General features: G+C 45.0%; 2 long non-coding RNA genes across 8 annotated transcripts in view; both read right to left on the bottom strand.

The window, feature by feature from the left end:
* Nucleotides 1-259: 259 nt before the first annotated feature.
* LOC116569569 lies at nucleotides 260-10,892 on the bottom strand. Its single transcript, XR_004277080.1, has 3 exons — nucleotides 10,793-10,892; nucleotides 4,750-4,936; nucleotides 260-633 (listed from the first exon to the last, which is right to left on the bottom strand). It is a non-coding gene; the product is annotated as an uncharacterized LOC116569569 (long non-coding RNA).
* Nucleotides 10,893-10,959: 67 nt separating this feature from the next.
* The window catches only part of LOC116569568, a 107,802-nt gene continuing 96,799 nt past the window's right edge, over nucleotides 10,960-21,962 (bottom strand). For all 7 annotated transcript variants that reach the window (XR_004277074.1, XR_004277077.1, XR_004277073.1 and 4 more), the window contains one exon: nucleotides 10,960-11,106. This is a non-coding gene — a long non-coding RNA (uncharacterized LOC116569568). The remainder of the gene's footprint in view (nucleotides 11,107-21,962) is intronic.

Genomic DNA, 21,962 nt, shown 5'->3' with positions numbered 1-21,962 from the left:
TCCACAAATGGAAGAAAACTGTGTGTGCTCATGCCCATCGAATGCCTCAGCCCACATGATATAAAGGATCAGGCCTTACATCTTGTTTGCTGCCCTTACAATTCTGCTCACTAGGCCGGGAGTTTAAATCAGGAGACTGGGATTCAGAGAGGTTGGGTACTGTGGCTGTGAGCCCGAAGCTGGGGCGGAACAAGGCCGGACCTGGCACCAAGACATGCTGTGGTATGGGTTTCTTCCAGAATGGATTTTTATTGCTCTTGTTTAGGATGAAGAAGAAGACAAACACTAATGTACAGACCACAGAAGACCAAATGCGAGCTGCATCAGCGCCTCCGGGATTCAAGCCACTAAATCATACACGAGATGCGCAGTTAAATTTCGATTTCGAATATGTCCCAAATATTGTCCTTTTTGTTTTGTTTGTGTCTTATGGCTAAATCTGGCAAGCCTTCCCAGGATCCACTGGGAAGCCAAAAACCATATTCTTGGGGCCCTTGCCACACACTCCTTTGGAGCAAGGCTCAATGCCTCCTGAGACGGAAGGGGCTGTTTCCCTGCGTAGCACCTTGGGCTTGCTGCCTTCTTTCAACAAGTGTTTCCATCTGTTGAAACAGACAAGCAGAGAACCTGGACCTACAGAGAAACTGGAATGTCATGAAGACTGACAGTGATCCATGTGCACAACTCCGACTTGGGCTTTGATACTCAGGACAATGCTAAGGTCCTGCTATGATGTTCTCCATCTTATACTCCAGTATGGAACTGGTAAACTGAGGCCCAAACAGATGAAGGGTGAGCAGCTGAGATTTAAACTCCTACAGATGATACTGTCTGTGTTCCTCTCATTATGGTCCCTAATGCAATAACAAACATTTTCCAGAAACTAGACCTGAGCTGCTTGGACAATACTCCCTAACAACTTCTAGCCGGGAGACTCCCACCAGAGGCAAGGCTACCTAGAAGTGGGAGGACATGTGAAAACCCAAGAGGGCTGTTAAGATTTGACAAGCAATGGAAAGGTGTCAAAATGACAAATGTTGTCTTGCCCCAGGCACTAGAATTTCCCTTTGGGGAGCAATCTAATGAAATAAAACTTCCACCTTGCTAGGCTGGGTCATGGCTGTTAACATCTCCCAAGGGAGTTCTACTCTCCAGTACTCTGGGGGTTGGGGGAGGCAATGTACTATCCTCCCTGGGGGGTTCTCAGCTCAAGGCCTCACTCTTCTGCCCAGAGGCCTTTCCACGGTTCTCAGCAGCACCCCCAGCAGTCACAATGAAACACTTGGTCTGACTTGGTGAGGGAGTAAACCAACGTGATTTCCTCACACATGTGCGTTGGTGGGGAGAGAAGAGAGAGGTGTAGAGGTTTCTGGTCCTTTTTCATTATCTGTTGCTTATGACAGCCCAAAGCAAAAGGTTATGTCCTTTTGATTCTCTGACTTTACGTCCTTGGCTATTCATCCTGCTTCTTGGAATCCCCACTCCAGAGAGAATGCCCTTCCTTTTCATCTCTTACACTCATGGACTGGGGGGGTGAAGAGAAGGGAGAGAGTGAGTGAAGAGGGTAGATTCAAAGTCAGACTCATCACAGGCCAACCCTCCCTTCCCTGCCCACAAGTCTGCCCACTGCTCTCTCTAAAAGGCTTTCTGTGATCCATATAAATTCAATTTGTGACTCACAATAGAATGGCTGCAGAGAACCAGTGGATAGGCTGGGATGAAAATTAAATATATGCATCATCTTTGAGTAGGGAACTTTGGTTGACAACATTACTCTCTTAGCCAAGGGTGGGAGGCCAAGACTAAAGGTGGCCCCAAATGTTTCAAAGATGTTCTGAACATACCTGAAAAATAGCAGGTATGTTTTCTAAAAGAACTAAGTAAACTCAGCAGCAGCCAGAGGCAGGAATGAAATCATGACACTGAGCCAACCACATAGATATATAGACATGCCATCTGAAGAGGACATAATAAGAGAAATGGATCTATTCCACTTCAATGGACCCCACACATAAATTTTTTTTTTCAAAAATATATCATTGTTCTGTGTTGGGCTAGATGTCTAGTTTAGAAAATTTCCTGTTATCAAGAGCTTGCTGCATGTCGAGTTTTGTATGCTCCATCTTGTTGAACTTTCCCAATACCCAGAACTTGCTCTTCCCCCTGCCCAACACTCTCCCCCAGAAAACAACATGGCACACAGCTGCTGCCTTCACATCATGGCGTCTCAGCCCAGGCGGCCCGTCTTCAGAAAGGTCTTCCCTCCTGGGCCACCCAGAATGAACCAACACCTCTGTTACCCTCTGCCTCCTCACACGACTTTATTTCTCTTCAGAGCACTGATTTTATACACATCTTCCTTTCCCCAACATTCATGTGGGCAAGGTCAGACTTAAATAAGCATCGAGGATGCCTCTGAGAGAAAGAAAGTTCAACTCACCAGGGAGGCACTCAGCTTGGTGTGTGCGCACATGTGCGCGGAGAAGGATGGGCCCTTCCCCATTTGCTGGCGTGTGGTGCCATGCTCGGGAAGCTGGTTTTGTTTATTCTCTTTAACTCACCTGGAAGAGGTCACAATGTGCAGGCAACACTGGGTTCTCATTTGAGCTTTACATTTTCCTCCCATAGGTAGGCCAGCATGTGGGTCTTATAGAAGAGGAAACTGAGTTTGGGCAGACTGGAGGAAACATCCGGAGGTTAGGTAGAGGAGGAAAGGGCCCCAAGGGCACCAGCCTGAGGCATCGGAAGCTGGGAGCGGCTCTAGAGTAGAAAGGGTGTATTCGTAAGCTGGTAGCAACCCCGTGAAGACAAAAAACAGCTGGCCCAAACCAAGTCTTCTCAGGGGGAGATACGTGGGCATGGGGGGAGGGGAGGAGTCTGACTCCCACCTCCTCGGCTTAGTTACCACATGGTCTGGGCTGGTTTCATCACTTTGTGCCTGGGAACCTCAGTCTGCTGACCTGTAAATGGGCGTGCTGAGGTCTGTCTTTCAGGGGTTTTTGGGAAGATCAGCAATGATGTGTGTCAAGTGCCTCCTGGGATGCCTGGCCTGGTGCTCAGTAAAGAGTCACAAATCCAGGGGCGCCTGGGTGACTCAGTCGGTTAAGCGGCTGCCTTCAGCTAAGGTCATGATCCCAGCATCCTGGAATCGAGTCCCACATTGCACTCCTTGCTCCGCAGGGAGCCTGCTTCTCCCTCTGCCTCTGCCTGCCTGTACTCTCTCTATCTCTCTGACAAATAAATAAATAAAATCTTTAAAAAAAAAAAAAAAAGAGTCACAAATCCAGAACCTGCTGCTAACCATTTTATTAAGGCAAGCTCAAGTCTTCCTGGGTGTTTTCACATCAGAGGTATTTTAAATGTGTAGCTATAGTATTCTTTGATTCCTAAACTTGGAGCTACCTCCATGACCTTGCGAGCTGCCCTCGCAGGGTCCTGCCTTATCTGTGATCACATCAGAGCTCAGCGTAGAGCCCGGAGCTGCACTCATCACGGGGGTCTCAATATAGAAATACCGTAATAAACACGATGCATTTCTCTGAAAGGGACTTGCCATCTGCTCTCAGAAGGGTTGCAGCTTGTGAAGGTTGGTGTGAAGTGGCAGAAGGTGTGTGTTTCATAACACACAGAGGGCAGCCGGGTCTGAGATGCGGGCACGTGTGTGACTGTGTGTCCCTACACAGCACATTTCAGCTGGGGGGTAGTTTTCTGCTTTGCCTAGTGTTGCTTATGGACAAAACATGATGCTCAAATTGTGCCCTGGTATTTCAGTTGCATTGGAACAGGTTCATGCCTTCAAACCCAAGTGCCACAGCAGAATTGACTCCAGCATTCAAACAGGCAGCAACCCAGGGGCTCACCCAGATCTTTTTATACAAGAACACTTCCCCTGTTTCATCTGTGCTGTCAAGGGAGAGCTATTTCTCCTATTTCACCATTGCCTTCCAAGCCCTTCCAAAAGGCGTAAGCAAGTGCCGTTTGCCCCTAGTATACCTCTTTGAGAACCACTATTTTGTGTCCCCATTACACTCTCGGCTTGATTTTCTCTAGGACTGCCCAGCTTCCCTTAAAGTCCAGGATCTGCTTTTGCCCTCTGGCCACACCTTCTGCCAAAAAGAACTAGCTCTGGACTTGAAAAATTCAAGACTTCCATATAATCTGGAAGTTGGCAGTTTCTCGTTTATAGCTATCCCCTGCACCCTGGTTAGAGGAAGGTCACCTCCAAGCAGGTCCCACCTTAGGCAGAAGGCTCTGTGGGTGCCTCTCAGCCTCCCTCCAGGTAGCCCCTGGGCAAGGTGCGCTGTGCAGATGACACGGCCCAGCCAGGTCTCCGGGCCACCTTGACTCTCCCTTGGGCTGGGCTCATCACCAGTTCTCTGGTTCCATGGTATTGGGTGCTGGACCCAGAGACTCCAGCGGGGGCCTAGAGCGGTTCAGGCGCCCTGTCTGTGAACACATGGTAGCAGGTGACAGGACTGCTTTTATAAACTCGAGAACCAGGCCAGAAGGAGGGGACGGCAGGCTCTGAACTGGGCCCCAGGAAGGGACCTCAGGGGTGAATCCCATGGTTTACCCTCTCAAACCCCACTCACTTGTAGCTGAGCAGCCACAGACAAGGAATAGCAGAGTCCATATCAAAACAAAATTGGGAGGGTTGGCCACGATCCTGTGTGAAAGCAGCAAGCCAGGGTGCAGGAGCCACTGCCAAAGGTGTGTAACAAGGAACTGAAACTACCCAGTTTCACTTACCTGTTGAGATTTGGACTGTTTTCAAAAGGAGGCAGAAAAGGACTGGGTTTTGCTTCCATTCGCCAGCCCTCTTGGTTCCCTGGGAGAAGTCACTTGGGGCACGGTGTGCTTGTACAGACTTGAAGCCTGGTGGGCTCCCTATCTGTTGGCCAGATCTCTTCAGGCCTCTTCACAAGTGGGGCTGTTCCTACAGGTGGATCAAGGTTAAGTACCTGAGGATTACTTCGTGTTTTCTCTCAGCTGCAAATGGTGCCCAGATGAATGGAGTCCAGGTCAAGAAGCCAAGAGAGTGGGGGGGGGGGGGCAGTCACAAGGTTGGGAGGGGGGACATTCTTTAGCTCTTCTCCAAAGTTATCTTTTTTCTTTAAGAGGGGAGAAATCGGGTAACAAAACACAAGAGAATGAGAGAGGGAGAAGGAGAGGAGGGGGGCAGGAAGGAATACAATGAGGGTAGGGAAAAGGGGAAAGAGAAAGGAAGTATCTTTTTCTATGCATGAAGAAGTCAAAAGAACATGAATTGAATAGTATGTATTTTAGTGTTTACCTGAAGGGCTTTTATCCTTTTAGTCTCAGGGAATACAAAGATACATTTGGAATGGGAAGCCCCATTGACCCTTAGCCACCTATCCTATCCATCACGGCCCATGCTCCCCTCTTGTCTATGACTAGTCCTCACAGGAGCAGGCCAGAAGCATCTGGGGGTCTCGAATACCATGCACAAAAAAGGATCGCCTAGGAATGGCCGCAGCCCATAGGTGGTTCCCTCCTTGGGTCAAAGGTTTTGGCTTCCTGAGGGTAGAGTGGATAGGGTCACAATCAGAAGCCGACTCTGCCAGCTCTGGCTTGAGCTCTGAGCTGTGTGGTCCTCCTCCCGGTTTGATTCCAGAGCACATCTACTCTGGAAATCACTCCGCGAAGAGATTCAAGAGGAGCGAAGGGGGTTTCAAGAGTCTGGGCAGTGAAACGGCAGCGGGCTAGCCAAGTGGGAGTCTCTCCCAGCGTTCCCAGCAGAACACCCACAGACCCCTAAGAGGACAGAAAATGCTTTCCAACACCAACAAGCAAGAGAGACCGATGGGATTCATTTCAGGATGTTTCTACAGAATCAAGGAAAACTCATACTGATTTAACTGAAAGAAACAGACTGAAAAAAAAAAAAAAAAAAGAGAGAGAGAGAGAGAGAGAGATACATTATGTCTTTTCCTAGTGTCTATTCCTAACTCTAAACAAACCCAGAATTCTACCACCATGGTCTTCCCTTCCTCTGAAGCTGTGGCAACCACCCAGTCCCACATACTTTGTGGCCCTGCCTTCCCCTGCCCACCACACTTCTACATACAGCAGCCTTGCTGTTCACCGAAGGAGCAAAAAAGCAGAAGCGGAAGTGATCTTCCCATAATGCAAATCATGTGTGATGCCTCTCACGTTGTCCCCAGCACTGTTTCTGTCCCCTTTTAAAAGAGCAGGAAATCTCCCATCTGAAATAGCTGAGTAAGCCTGCATGAATATCCTAAGCCAATGCATGATTTCCACTTGGATTCCCATAGTGGACATCCGTAATGGATTCCCATTATTACTTTCAGAAATTATTAACGGAACAGGGTCTGCAAATACGGGATCCAGACTTAGAGGAGTAAGTCCAGGAAGAGGGCTTCCTCTAATTGACTCCACAATTCTTGCTGTATTCTTCTGCCCCTTTTACAGGATAGCAAAACTGTCGGTTGGAGGTGGTTGTTGCTGTTTTTTCCTGTATTTATTAGATGCTAGGGGCTTCAAAGATATTATCTCTCATCCTCATTTTAAAACAAACCAAAAAGGCAAGTGTTATCCTAACTTTACAGACACAGATACTGAGGCCAACGGCACCCCCATGCCTCAACTCTTGTCCATTCTGAGAACGCGCTCTGTCTTCACCCCCTCTCAGAAGGTAGTCCCAAATCTCTGCTCCTTACTTCTCTGTCCCTTTGCACATTCTCTTTCTCTATCCGGAGCCCCGTTCTCTCTTGACAGCCAAACATTCCTCTTTCTTCAGCACTTGGTTTTGCATTTGCAGGGGAGTCTTCCCAGACCCCTCCTCCCTGACTCCAGCACTCATTTCTCTGCTAGCTTTCAACACCATAACTAATTGTCTGTTTTAGCTCCTTCCCCTCCATGGCGTGTTCATATCCACACCCAAGATATCTACAGTTGTGGATCAATGGAAACTCATTTTGAAGGGGCCTTAAGCAAAAGGACAAAAAAGTAAGGGGTGGGAGGTTCTTTTAAGGCACTGACTGTGGGATAACTTGTTGGACAGCAACAGAGAAGCAGAGCAATGCCTGCCCCAGAAAGTGGTAGTGAGGGTCTGATGTATAAAATGCTCAGTGACGGGCTGAACACAGTAACAACTCAATTAGTATGGTTAATTAATTTATAACTTCATATCTTTCTAACATCATTGTTTTCTTGGTAATATATAACCCAAGAAGGTGTAATTTCCTACGTTTTTAGAGGTATGCCATTTAGAATGTAGGTCACTAATCAATCAAATTAAAACAGACGAGCTTCCTGCCATCTCCAACCTCCCTCTGGAAACTTGACAACAAACCTCTTAATGTACGTTATTTGGAATCCGATGGAAGTGCTCACAATGCAATCTATATGTGTAGTGCCAGCAAAATCTCAGTTTTTGATGAAGAGTCATCATCACTTGGCCATTTCTGCCCTCAAAACATAAAAAAGCATAAAGAGAAGATCCAGGGCCAAAACTTAACAAAAAGGACTATCAACACCATCATATTTTAAAAAATGTGTTTGAGGTCAGATATTTTATGTTCTCCCTATTAATTCTTTCCACACCAGCCAGTTCTCCAGGAGAGTAAGACTCTGGTCTGTGCAGGTCACAGACTAATTCAGCAGAGGCAATTCAATCAAAGTCACATCCATTGGTCAACCAAAGAAAAGCTGTGATTCCCTGTCTCATTAGTCAAATTGCTTCCCCTCTCTCATAGTCCTAATTGGAAATTAAATGCAGCTTTTTAAAGCATTGACACAAAGTTTAGAAGTGATTAATTCCTGGTTGTATTTGCAGGCCTTTTGTGCACATACATTTAAACACACAATGAATCCTGCTTAGGTTGAAAAAGACTCAATTTAATTTAACACATTTATTGAATTCCCAATATGTGTTAGGTGCTGGTAATATGGTGACAAAACATTGCCCATGAAATTATCCCGGTTTTCCAATAAATTACACTGAAAGTCTATTTAAAATTGAATGCAACAATCTATGCTGGGTGTCCATGCTTCTGTAATTTGGGAGGAGGTATTACTAGGACTTTCAAATTTTTAAATATTTTAAAATATTGCAACAAATACCTGTTGAATGAAGGCATGAATGTTGTAGTTCATTAGTTGACTCGAGTTGATTATAGCATAGATTATGTCTCTGTTGACACATCCTTTAACAATCCCATCGAAGTTGAACTTATGATTGTCATCTGATTTGTGGACAGTCAGTACTTCAAAATTGTGTTTGCTGATAAAACTTTGTCCTGGGACTCACTGATGGATTCTTTTTAACACCCTTTCATTTTGCTAAGAGCCCTGAATAAAGCAGCTAAGTAACTCAGTTGTGAGTTTGAGAGCAGAAATATCAACACTTCTGCAAGCTTTTAGCTTCTTGGGCATGATGGACACACAGTGTCTTTGGTCATTTTGGTCATTCTAAAAATAGACTCCAATATAAATAGAAATATTTGCATGATTCAAAGCTGCCACATAAAATAGAGGTCATCTAAACTTAGCCTGTTGCTAAGGCCAATGCAATAGGCTGTTTAAAATGAGTGAGAAAATTTTCTGGAAATTCTGAGCTTCTAGACTCTCTGTTCTCTGCTGACAACTGAGGGATCCTTGGAGCTCCCTTCACCCCAGAAGCCACTGTGAAGCCATGCACAGCTCATCCAGGGGGCCTGTTTCCATATGCCCTCTTTCACATCATCTACTAGGCCCCCCGCTTCATGATCAAGCAGAACACGCCATGAGAGGTGAAGCTAGGCTGTCCCCCCATTTCTTCCTTCCACTAGTTGAAAGTGAAGAATAAAGAAAACCTACCGAAGAATGTTCTCTCCCTTTTTCACAGAGCAGTTGTTTTCCATTCAACGTCTTAAGAGTGTCTGACTTTAAATGAAAAGATCGGAAGCATAAACAATTATACCTCCGTGACAGGTGTTGGTACTGCCTGTGGCTTCCTAAACCTGAATCTGTCCCCCTTCCCCTTCTCATACTTGTCAGAATCCTTCCAGATTTCCCCAGGCTTCTTGGCTCTTTGGTGGTCTCTTTTGCCATCTGCTTACCCTTACCCTGAATCATTTTAGTTGATTGGCATTTCCTTGGAAAAGTTGTCTAACAGATCTTTTAAAATTCCTTTAACAACTACCGAGTACTCAGGATGTCATCTTGGTGGGCAGTGAGAGTGACAGTCCCAAGGCTTCCAGAAAGAGGATAACTGTGTACACATGTTCCCAGGAGTCTTCTGCATCGAATGGTACATGAGCTTTAAACATTTTATTTCAGCTACAAGAACTGAACCCATTCCTGGCCCTTAATAGTCATTCAATTTTTGAAGAATCACAACTTCCTCATCTGCGAAGTAAGGATAATACCATGAACTTGTCAGGGTTGAGGAGGGAGATGAAATCCACGAATGTGCCCTATCCTGCACCAGGCACACAGTTGGTGGATCAGGTCCTCCATGAGAATTAGGCCTCTTCCCCCAGCTGCTTCCTCCTGGGAACAGGAGGTGAGTGGAGAGGGTCCGACATGGCCCAACGCACTCAATCAACCACTTGTCAGCGCGGCTTCCTGGCTGTATCCCTAAGGGATTCTTTCTTGGGGGGGTCCTTTCATCTTCCTCCCTGCTTCCTCCTGCCACACAATCTACTGTCCGAGTGTCCTCATCCCCACACCTCAGTTCAGACGCCATAACACTGACCTCTTCCCACAGCTGTCCCCACAAGATCCCTTACGGAAGGAGAGACCCAAATCAACCAACCCAGACCTCCCTAATGCTGTCCAGGGAAGAACAAGGTCAAAACAAGCATCAAACTTCTACAGCAGATGGAAGGATTTAGTCTATGCTTGAAGAGACTGATCGAAATCAAGAAATAATCCAGCATAAGAGGGTAGAAAAGATCTTTTAATTTAGAAAAACATTTCGGATTCTGGAAGAGTGAGGGTTTTGCTTTTTTTTTTTTTTTTTAAAGAAATAGCAGAAGCAGGAGATACTGCCCATTCTTTTAGAAAAGAAAAATGAGGGGCGCCTGGGTGGCTCAGTGGGTTAAAGCCTCTGCCTTCAGCTCAGGTCATGGTCTCGGGGTCCTGGGATAGAGCCCCACTTCAGGCTCTCTGCTCTGCAGGGAGCCTGCTTCCTCCCCTCTCTCTCTGCCTGCCTCTCTGCCTACTTGTGATCTCTCTTTCTGTCAAATAAATAAATAAAATCTTTTAAAAAAAATTTTAAAAAAGAAAAGAAAAACGATGCAGATGAAAGACAGAAAAATAAAGCAGAATTAGCAACTTTTTTCTCTAGAAAAAGCCATATTAGACCAGCTGAATCTTTTTCTCATCTTGATCCCTTTCTAAAAATTCATGTCTTGAAACTGAGGAAAGCCAATTCCAGCAAGCATGAAAACCTCATTACATGTCCTTTAAAAAAAAAGTGGAAATTAAATTCTTAGGTAGTGATAGTAACAAACGTTTGTTATGCTTATAATGTCAGGATGTGAAGGATTCCATCCTGTGTTTTATGTGCAGCGTGCATCACGTTACACTCTCACAGTGACCATATGACGATGGGTAGGATCAGCCCCATCTTTCAGAGGAGGAAAGGGAGGCACCGGGAGCTGAGCACCTGGCTCCTGGTCACGTGAGTATAAATAATGGAGCTAGGATTTGAGGGGAAGAGCCAGGCTCTAGAATCCACCCTGAGCCAGGCTGCCACGCTCAGGGGTGACTTCCCCACCCTCCCAGGTGCCCTCTCTCTACCTTCAGGGATGCTGGTCCTTACCTTGGAGCCAGGCAGTTCCTGCTTAGGTGGTGCTTTCAGGCCACAATGCCCTGCGGCTGCAAGGAAGCAGGAGTTAATGACATCATAGGAGAGCCGATGAGGTGAAGACACTCTTCCCTCTGGGAGGATCCACTTGTTTGGGGAAGGGAAGAAAAATGTCAGAACTTGGAAATCTCTGAATGGTTGCTTGAAAAGTGATTTTTTATTGTGGAATGCCTTCTGTGGTCACAGGCTTGAGATAGTGCTTGGAAAGAAAGACAATATAAGCTCCTGACTGAAAAACATGTAGCTGGTTTCTTCATTCCTGTTGAGCTCTATGGAAAAGAATGAATAATAGTTGAAAATAATAACTAATAATATATACTATAATAATTAATTATATCACTTGAATTGATAATATAGCATAATAATTAAAAATCATAATTGATCATTGAAAACTAGCTGAGGAAAGATTAGGTAGAAAAAACACTGCATTAAATAGGTGCCTGGGTGGCTCAGTGGGTTAAAGCCTCTGCTTTCGGCTCAGGTCATGATCCCAGTGTCCTGGGATCGAGCCCCGCATCCGGCTTTCTGCTCAGCAGGGAGCCTGCTTCCCTTCCTCTCTCTCTGCTTGCCTCTCTGCCTACTTGTAATCTGTCTGTCAAATAAATAAATAAAATCTTAAAAAAAAAATAAAAATAAAATAAATAGATAACTGAGTTCCAAAATGCTGAAGGTTAAAAGTCTAAAACCAAATTTTAAAGTCACTATAGTATGTGGTATTTGACAAATTTCCCAATTTGCCTGGCTGAATAAATTGAAAGTACTAGTTCTGCTCAACAATACTTATAGTAATAATAATATCTATTGATTACTATGTATCAGATTGCTGTGCCTGACGCTATGAAGCATCATAGCAGAGAGAAGTCAACACATCAAAAATGCAAGGCGTGGCACATTTGGGTGTATGAATATAAAACAAAATCAAAAGAAAAACACAAGCAAAAAATAAGCAGAATTAAATCGAAAGACAGAGTTAGGGGAGTAAATTATTCTGTCTGCAGTCAGGAAAAGCTTGCTGGATCCTGGCTAGATTTTGAAAGATGAGTAGTTTTCTACACATGTAAAGTGGCAGGGCTTGGGTCAAGAAGAGCATTATGGAGGAATAGAGGAAGGGGAGCAAAGCCTAGTATAGAAAAAAAGTAATTAATGTTTTGGATTTGCTAGAAGGCAGAGTGTGGGAGGGAGACAATGGTGGGGACATAAGAATGCATTTGAGGGGGTAACAGAGGAGGAGAAGTTGGCTGGGGTTACCATACTAGTTCTAATGATAGATAAGGAACAGTTAAACTATGCTGGCCTCAGAAAAAAAGGAGAGACGACTTACTGGAGAGACAATTAGGGGCTTGGAGTGATAGGACTTGGAGGTAACTTCAGGACTGAGGGAGAAAGGGAGACCTGAAGTTTATGTCAGAGGTCTTATGTGCAGGTGACCAGAATGGAGACAGTGCTGTAAGGATGGCTGAGGCTGTCTGTGGAGGACAAGATATGAAAAGTGAGGCTGAGGACCAGGTCCTGAGGGAGAGAAGCCAGAAATAGGTAAGGAGTCCATCTAGAAAGGACTAGGTTTGAGGCAGCAGCTAAGAGCTGACAACTGCTCTTGCCATTAAAACACCTTCTGAAAAATGAAAAAAAAAAAAAAAAGATGGGGTCCACAGTGGTGGACACACTTTAAGGTGGTTTCCATGACCTTCAACCCCTAGTGTCCACACCTATACTATCCCTTCCCTTTGGGTGTGGACAGGACCTGCGACTTGCTTCTAACCAAGAGAATATGGCAGAGGTGAGGAGTGTCAATCCCATGACTATGTTATATTATAAAAGACTGTCTTGCTAATGGAGTCTACTGACTGGAGATTCTCCTTGCTGGTTTGATGAAGTCAGTGGCCATGTGAAGGGATTGCAGGCAGCCCCTAGGAGTTGAGAATGGCCTTACTCTGAGAGCCAACAAGAAGCCAGGCCCCTCAGTCCCATAGTTGCAAAAAAATAAATTCTTCCCAACATCCTGAATGAGCCTAGAAGTGGATTCTTTCCTAGTCAAGCTTTCAGATGAGAACACATCTCGGTCAACACCTTGACTGCTGAGTTGCGAGACCCCGAACAGAAGGCCCAACTAAGCCATGTTCCCACTCTTGACCCGTGGAAACTATATAATACATGTGTGTTGTTTTAACCCACTAACTTTGTGGCAATTTGTTACAGTAACAATGGAAAAGTAATAAAGTCACACTGTGGGAAGAGTAAAACTGTAACTACTCTCAAGTGTTTTGAGGACTAGTAGGAAAACAAGGAAAAAAGGAGGAAGAAGCAGTCAAGGAGGCCATGGCTGAGGTGGTCGGAGAAGGCTGGCTCAAGACACTGCCCAGTTGGGGACCCATGGGAAGCCACACACAGGCTCACTTTCCAGCCCCTCTACCTCTGGGGGGCTTTGTGACTTCTCACAAAATGAAGACCATCTCATATTGTCCCTGAAGTTTGTGCAGGTGAAGAGGGACCTCCGTGTGCTGACTTCTGGCCTGTGGGGTGGAGTGTCTGCCTCTTGGGGGAGATGCTAGCCCTGGCAGATGACAACTAGGCCCAGGAGCAGCATAAACCGCTCTGCCCCAAGCAGGTCACACCTGCGTCTTCTCTGCATGGCAGACACAGCCACTGGTTCTCCTCTGCTTCCAAGCACACCCTCCCTGTTCTCTTCAGAGCTGTGCAGTTCATAGTCTACAAGGAGAAAACTCTTCTATTCCTTCCTTACATTTTCCCCTCATTGTGCTCAGAACCGATACTACTTTCGACTATTCAGATATAATTTGGGGGTATTTTTGGTAAAATTTTAAGGGGAACTGAGTCTTATTTATACCCAGGAATACACACACACACACACACACACACACACACACACAGTGCTAATATCTGTTAGAGAATAATTGTGTCCTGTCTATAAGTTATTATGTGAAAGATAATCATTACCCTCCCTTGGTGGCTTGTTATTATGTGAAAGCATGGTAAGGGAACCCAATTTTGCTAAGAAATGTAAAATGCATAAGTCCAAATCTTAGTTACTGACCACCACCAGCAACCCTCATGGAAACAAAAGAGCTCTGTCCCCACTCACTTTTAGGTTAAATAAGAATGAAAGCTGCTGTTTGTTGGGGGCTTATAGGATGGCAGGCCCTGTGCTAAGTAGCTGGTGCACTTTATCTCCCACAATCCTCACAACAACGACACGGAGGAGTAATATTACCATCTGCAAATGAGGGAAAGAGGAGAAGCTTGGGCTTGGGGTGGCCAGAGTGAATGTCTAGCTGGACAGCTCCGAACCAATGCCTCTCCACACCCCACTGGAAGACAGCACAGTCAATACAATACAGCTGTATTCATTCTTCTCTGCCCCAACTTAGATACACAAATCCTGAAGATAGACTCAAAAGCTCCACGGCCACGAGAAAATTTCCCTTTGTTTTTAAAAGGTCAGAGACTCTGTGCAGCAAGCAGTGTGCACGCAGGCAGACTCCATCCTGCCTACAGAGAACCAGCTGAGCCTGTAGCCCAGCCCCTTCAAGAGTGTCCACCAACATGGCTTCCCCCGAGACAAAGGCCCCATCCAGCTCAGCGCTTGTGGATGTGGAGGTGGAGGTTGGGTCTTTTGTGTTCACCATGGTAAACTTGGTGCTAAGCAGAGAGGAGGTCCAGGCAATATTTGTTAAACAACTGAATGAGTAAATGGATGGATGGGTACATGAATGGATGAATGGGTAGACGGACAGAGAGATGGACAGAAGGAAAGACAAATGGATTAACGGTTGGATGAATGGCTGCCACAAAACCTAGCTCAAGAGAGGGAGAGAAACAAAGCCAGCTCCTTTTAAATCACACTCCTCATTTCTGGCCAGGGACCCCTGGGCATCCCAGACCTAAAATGCAAAAATGTCAGCAAGGAATACATGTTTTTCCTCATTATTGTCTCTAGCCATGTGCTTCCACGATGAATTTTAATAGTGAGTGTAGTCAAAAGATGTTCATTTTATTAAGTATCAAGTCAAAAAGTCTTTTTAAAAACCAGCCAGTTGAAAGACAGACATCATTCCTGCCATGTTGAATTCTTCAGATGGGGCCTCACATACTTAGCCCCTGAATGGGCATGTTGGATCTTACGAAAAGGCACATTTGAAGAAGTAAGCATGTTCCTGCCTGAATACTAACAGATTAATAAATTAAGCCAATCCAGGCTGCACGATGCCTAGCTAGACATTCAAATACTATGGTTCCAAGCCTCTCAGCCTTATCTGCATTCTGGAAGCATAACCTGAGCCTCTGGCAAGCTGACTCCCAAGAACTGATCTCTTGATACTGAGATGGCAAATGGGGTAATGATCTCAAGCCTGCCCCATGGCTACAGGGCATGCCATTCTGTGCCCAAAGGACGCCATGTTTCCTGCCCTCTTGCAGGGGCAGGACCTGTGACCATGTCCTGCTGTGTCTCCTGTTTACCAAATGCATCCCTCAGAGGCCAGGGAAGCTGGCAACCAGGGAAGCAGAGGCCAATCATTAGCAAGAAAGGTTTCTTTGTTGGGAAGTCCCTTTGGATAGGGACATCTGCTAAACTGGCCACATGAAGCTGAGGACCAGCCATGGTGCTCCAGAGGGAAGCAAACAATGATATACAAACTTTTTCCACCAGCCTTGATCCTTAGAGAAATCTGTTTCCAGATGTGGCCTTTCATCGGCTTCCTACTAAGAGACCTCGAGGCGCCTAAGCCACGTTCTATAGCATTTGGATCATCTAACACAAATAATGTCTAATGACATTGACTCTCAGTTATCCAGAAGCTATTCATTTAGTGCGTGGGTTAATCAGAATCTCAGCTCCCTCTTCCCCCCATGGCTGGCCTGGTCTTTACTGTTATCTAGCTCCCTCCCCCAGAGGAGGCCCAAGTGAGGCTCAGTGGGCTGCCTTCCTGTTGGCATCTATAGGAGTGTAAAAAGCCAGTGCTGGGACAGACCTTATTCCATGACCCGTTCCAGTGCTGTCATTTTACAGATGAGGAAAGTGAGGCACAGACTGGGGAAGTTAGTGGCTGAACTGGATTTCTAGCCCAGTGTCCCGCCTCTCATGCCTAGCTCCAGCTGAAAACATAATTGGGTTAAGAAAGGCTGAAGCCTGGGGCGCCTGGGTGGCTCAGTGGGTTAAAGCCTCTGCCTTCAGCTCAGGTCATGATCCCAGGGTCCTGGGATGGAGTCCCGCATCGGGCTTTCTGCTCAGCGGGGAGCCTGCTTCCCCCTCTCTCTCTGCCTGCCTCTCTGCCTGCTTGTGATCTCTGTCTGTCAAATAAATAAATAAAATCTTTAAAAAAAAAAAAAACAAAAGAAAGAAAGAAAGAAAGAAAGAAAGGCTGAAGCCAAAGGTAACGAGGGTTTGGGGACCCTTGTATTCTTCATTCCTTCATTCTTCACTCAGTAACTCCCCATTTCCAACATCAAGTCTAAAGACAGAGGCCTGGGATGGGAACAGAAAATAGATTTTACCTTGAGGACCGAAGCTGACCAACTGTCAGTGGCTGCCCAGAGACCTATACAGAGGAGGACCTGGAGCACCATGAGTGATAAGTGATGTCTTTCTTGGGACAAAAGAGGGGACAAATACCAGAAGGCACTGGCTTGAATGTGAAGACCCACCCTCATCGGGCCCCATTTTACTCATCTAACCTCATTCTTCCTCTCTCCCAAACAAGGTCCTCTGCTGGGGTCAGAATCTGGCTGAACCTTCCCACTGAACCACATCTGTCTTTCTTTCTTCTGCCTTCTTCTTTTGTGTTTCCTTGTCCATGATTATCTCCTTTCATCAAATCCAGTCATGATACCCATTTCTCTGCAGAGCCTTCCTGACTACCAGATGATACCCACATCTGGTAGTATACCACAATACCTGTGTGTTGATACCCACACGGGTATCAACCACACTGCGAAAGACCACCCAGCTTAGCATGTAATCACACTGTTGGTCAGGGTCAGTTCCTTTGTGCTGGTCTTTTCTCCTCAACGAGGTACCCCAAGAGTAGTGAAGATGTAATTTTTCAATAATGGACATTATAATCAAGGTGACTGGTCAATATTGTTTTAAATGTACATGTATATTTTATTACAGTTAAATAAAAAGTGGGACTTGGGGATCCCCTCTCCTTTGCTTCTTCCCTTCTCATTCATTCAGCCATGACTTCCTTCAAAACTCAATCACAGGGACATTCAGACAAAAGCAGCATTTTCTAAAAACCAAACCCTAAGCAAATCATGCCTAAGCAAATCAGTTTGAAATAATTATTTGGCATTTCAAAAAGTCAAGAGAAGAGATGGGTAAGCCTTCCAAGCACAGTCTTTACTCAAGCTAAGCAGATGTTAACTGTCATTTCTTCTAGGATTCAGTCCTCGGAACTTAGTAAGGAAGTCAGATATAGATAATATCCCTAAAGATTTTTGCTTCAGGTTTTTATCCAAAAGTCTTCGTAATTTCTTCCCCTTAACCCAAACCCACAAGTTGTTCTTACCAAAAAAGAAAACACAATAATTACCACCATATTATTTTGAATAAAAACAGTACTAAATTGAGGTATTATTTATACAGTGGCCATTTCTTAAAAAAAAAAAAAAACAACTCAGAAATATGTGTGTGAGAGCTTGGGGATAAGAAGAATAAAAAATCAGGATCTTTTACCATTATTGAGGGCTCCTCGTGTATTTTTCTAATTTTTTTTCAGGTTAGGCCATTAGTGTTTGTCAAAAGAACTGGTGCATAGAGCATTGAGGCCCCTTCCTCTCCATCACCCCCTGCCTGCCCCGGCAACATTCCTTCATTTCCCACTTTGAGTGACATTATCAACAGACCTTTGAGCTATTTTCCTGGACACAACCTATGTTTCCCTAGATAAGCAGGAAGGTCCCCTCAAACAAATCATCCTAAGTCACCTAGCATCTCCATTGCCCTGGGCTTGGGAAGGTTTGCCTCATGTACACTCAACTTTTTGGGGTTCAAAATCTTATTTTTAAGTGATGGGTCAGTAGAGCCTCTCCATATCATGAAAAGCCAGGAAGAGAAAAGGAAGGCCTCTCGCACTGGGCCAGAAATGGGCCGGCCGACAGAGGACCTGTCTGCGTACACCCATCACCCATGCATGGCTCAGGGACAAATGAGGGACTCAGGCTCCCTACAGGTGGTAGGGGCAGGGCACTTGAAGAAAAGGCCTAGAAGGCAGGACTGTGAGCCCACCTTCCTCCAAAGTCAGCTTTAGTCTACGCTATGGGACACACTGAAGTTCTAAGTGGCCTGATTATATAAAAAGGTCCTTCTGTTTTCAAAAAACCTACTGACCTAATGAATGTCGCATCGCCTTAGAATTCCAGGGTACTGAGGGTACGTTTTCACCTTGGGAGCAATAAGATGGGGAGGATACAGAAACTGGGAACGAAGATTATTTGAGTTCATTATTCTCCATAAAACAAAAGAAACGATGAGGATAAAATTCCAACAAGCCCTGTTAAGAAGCCTGTTCAACAAAACAGTCTCATAGATTTTTGTTTTTCAAGGCTTGACAAAATTTCAGAGACAAACATTTTTGGATCCCCTGGAAACTTCGTATCATACCAGGTAAGAGCACTGAAAACAAACAAAAGCCAAAGCAAAAAAAAAAAAACCCACCCAGCCACTATGATCATTAATTCAGAAAGTCAAAACTTTAAAAAAAAAGATCATTTACTGCCAAAGACACGAGCAGGACATAAACTCAGAAGCGAGGCCGGTCCTCTAAGTGAAAGAGGCTTGTTTCCCTGAAAAGTGCACACATGGCCTTATTTTTCTCTCTTGCCATGGGCATGTGGATGTGCCATGAGGGCCTCGTTCTTGGAACCTATTGACCTGGGGTGGCAGGAGATTCACAGAGGAGGAGAGGACTTGGGTCACAGAAACCCATGTGTGTTTCCCAGGCCCTTCTCTCTCCTGTGACTAGCTGGAGGGCCTCGGAGGGTCTGAATGTCTGGAGCCTTGCTCGCTCCTTCTGTCAAGTCTGGCCAGAGTCTGGGAGCCAGCGTGGAAGTGTTTGTGGAGCCAAAGTGGAGATTAAGTCATGTTTTAGAGGTGACCTCTGTCCACCCTTTCGGCAGCTGCTCCCTCCCCTCTGGGCCTCCCTCCCCAGCAATTCCCCACCTAGAAGCTTTTGTTCTAGATGAGCCCATCCCTGCTAACACAAGACCCAACAGGGTCCTGCACACCCACCATCACCTTCCGACCCCCCACCATCCCCTCAGTTGCCTCCTTCTCAAATGGACCTGGTCTTTGTTGTTGTAATTAGATTATCTCTGCCTTAGGGACCTAAGGGACAGTCCCCAGCAACCCTGGCTGGAAAGACAGGTCGCATAATCCCTGTTATCAAGAGGCTTGTCATTTAGCATGTAGATCAACTAATTCTTTCGATACCAGGGGAGCAATTGTGCATCTTAATATTGATTTTTTTTGAGATACAATCGCCTACATTCCTGAGTCAGACTCACTTACTGAAGCTAAAAGGTTCCACTTACTATATTATGAAACTACCCCCACCCCCATCACACACTTCATCCCAATGCAATGTTACAAAATTGGACAAATCTGAAGGGCTTTGTGTTTTTCCACTTGGTCCAATTTCAGAAGGAGCATCTAGCTGAGAAGAAACAGAAAAAATAATCCTGGCTATTTTAAGACCACGTTGGTGCGTTTGTGTTTGAGGTGGAGGTGGGGGCCCATTCTGCCAGTCCTCAACCGCCCACCTGACCAGCACACGCTTCCTCTAGTCCCCTAACTTTGTGGGGTAGTGATATTGGCTCTTAATTTAAGGAAGCCGGGTTATCAGGTTTCTATGTTTCAGGGTGAATTAGGAGGCTGGGTTTTCAAATTAAGGTGGGGGCATTTTCTTATTATGTACCCTTCCAGGGCAGGGAGAGGCAGAGGAAGAAGAATTTCGAGCTACAGCAGTAAGAAAAAAGGCTACCTCCTCAAAGGCCAAAGATGTGCTCCGATTTGGGGCAGGCAGAGGTGTGGATTCTATATTATGAAGGAATATGAGGCAAAGGAAGTAGCATCCATGAGCCAAGTATGTTCCACCCAGGAAGTTCAGTGTCCCTAAATGTGAGGGTGTCTGCTGCTGGAAATCATGCCATAATCCACTGGAAGACCAATTGTGATGACTCGTTCCACCACTTAGGATCAGCCATGGGTCTGGCAGTTTGCAGAGTATGTGCTATATCTTTTACGCATACAGTCCCACCTCATTCTCACCACAAGCTTGTGAGATGTGTTTAGTTATTCCCATCTTACAGATCTAACTACTGAGGCCACGAAAGATGCTGGGAGTTGCTCAAACTCCAGAAGCTGACAAGTAGCAGAGGCAGATTCTAACCAAGGCTGCCTAATTTCTGTACTTGTAGGCCAACTAGAGAACTGTTCTTCATGCTTTGCTGGTTGATGGGGGGAGGCATTCATTTATTCCATTATCTGTGCATTCAGTGTGAGATGTATGCTCATCTTTTGGGTCCTGGGAACCAATGATAGAAAAGAACGCACAGTGCTGGGCAGGAGATAGAAAATCAATCAATCACTCAATCACCATCAAATATGAAAGTGATGCCTGCTTCCCTTGGCAAAGGAATGAAACTCAGGAGGAATTGTGAAGAGGGGTCTTAAAGATTTCACAGAAGGTTTTCGGGTATCAGTGGTTTTGTTTTGAAATTCCTTGCAAATGATTAGATGCTTGAGAGAGAATGAGAAGCGAAATAAGCTAAGAGAGTCTCATGATAAGTCCATTCCGTACACAAGCTAATGTAGTCATGTTACTTCCCTTTATATTTATGTGAAATCTTCTATCTCACGGGCTCTATGTGCATATTGATGTTTTATGGCTTCCAAAGTGAAATTAAATCTTTAACAGGAGAGCAAATGTATCAGATTTCAAGACACTCTCAAAGGAGAACTGCTTTGCACTGGGGACAAGATACTAATATACAACTTCTTTGTCGTTACTCTGTGCTTAAGAAAGGAAGAGTTGTATTTACTTTTTGCTGTGCAATTGTAATGCAGTGTGTGGTTAAGCACTTACAGATTTCTGCCCTAAAACTTCTAACTTTTATTGCATTGTTTTGCTTACCTATCTCTCATGCTTCTGAACTGCAAAGTCTTTTGTGGTACATAATCTAAGGGCCGAGTTCAGTGTCTGGCCTATAGTAGGTGCAGAAGAAATATTTGTTAAAATAGAACACTGAATGCATGAATGAATGAACTAATGTTTATAAAACTTATCCTTGAAGCAGATGCTATAGTCATTGTACCACGGCCATATCATACTTTTCTGGAAGAGTCCTGACTTGAAATATTCTCTTTTTTCATTTTAATATCTGAGCATTATCTATCAGCTTGCTTCTTGTGCCCAAAAAACAGTGATCATGATCCTTTGTCAGAATCATGTGTCCCGTTGTTCCTGTTGGGAAACAAAGTTGCCACAGTAAAAGGTAGACACCATTGGGAGGGAGACAAACCATAAGTGACTCTTAATCTCACAAAACAAACTGAGGGTTGCTGGGGGGAGGGGGGTTGGGAGAAGGGGGGTGGGGTTATGGACATTGGGGAGGGTATGTGCTTTGGTGAGTGCTGTGAAGTGTGTAAACCTGGCGATTCACAGACCTGTACCCCTGGGGATAAAAATATATGTTTATAAAAAATTAAAAATTAAAAAAAAAAAGGTAGACACCATTAGGGGGTATGAAAATGAGGAACTAGAAGTACAACCAACAATTTGGATTCTAAGAGTTTTTGGTGTTATTAAGAAAAAAGAGTACTTCACATGACAACATTTATTCATTTATTAGCAAACACTATTAAATATTCCATGAATGCTCTATATGTGTTGACTGTAAGAAATCTTATATAAGACTTTGGTGAGAATCCAATTGCAAATACTTGACTCTCGGCCTTTTTCATCACCACATGGTATTTGTCAAGCATGAACTGTGTCGTCTTAGAGGCCTAGACATTGAAGAAAACATAATGTAGTAGTAGGAAAGGAGCACTCCAGGCCTGCAGTGGATACCTGTCATATTCTTGCCAGCCTATCAACTTTTAAAA

The sequence above is a fragment of the Mustela erminea genome, chromosome 11 (assembly GCF_009829155.1).
Source record: "Mustela erminea isolate mMusErm1 chromosome 11, mMusErm1.Pri, whole genome shotgun sequence".
NCBI classification, from domain to species: domain Eukaryota; kingdom Metazoa; phylum Chordata; class Mammalia; order Carnivora; family Mustelidae; genus Mustela; species Mustela erminea.
Note: the sequence above shows the minus strand (reverse complement) of the source record. Positions and strands in the feature narration are given on the sequence as shown.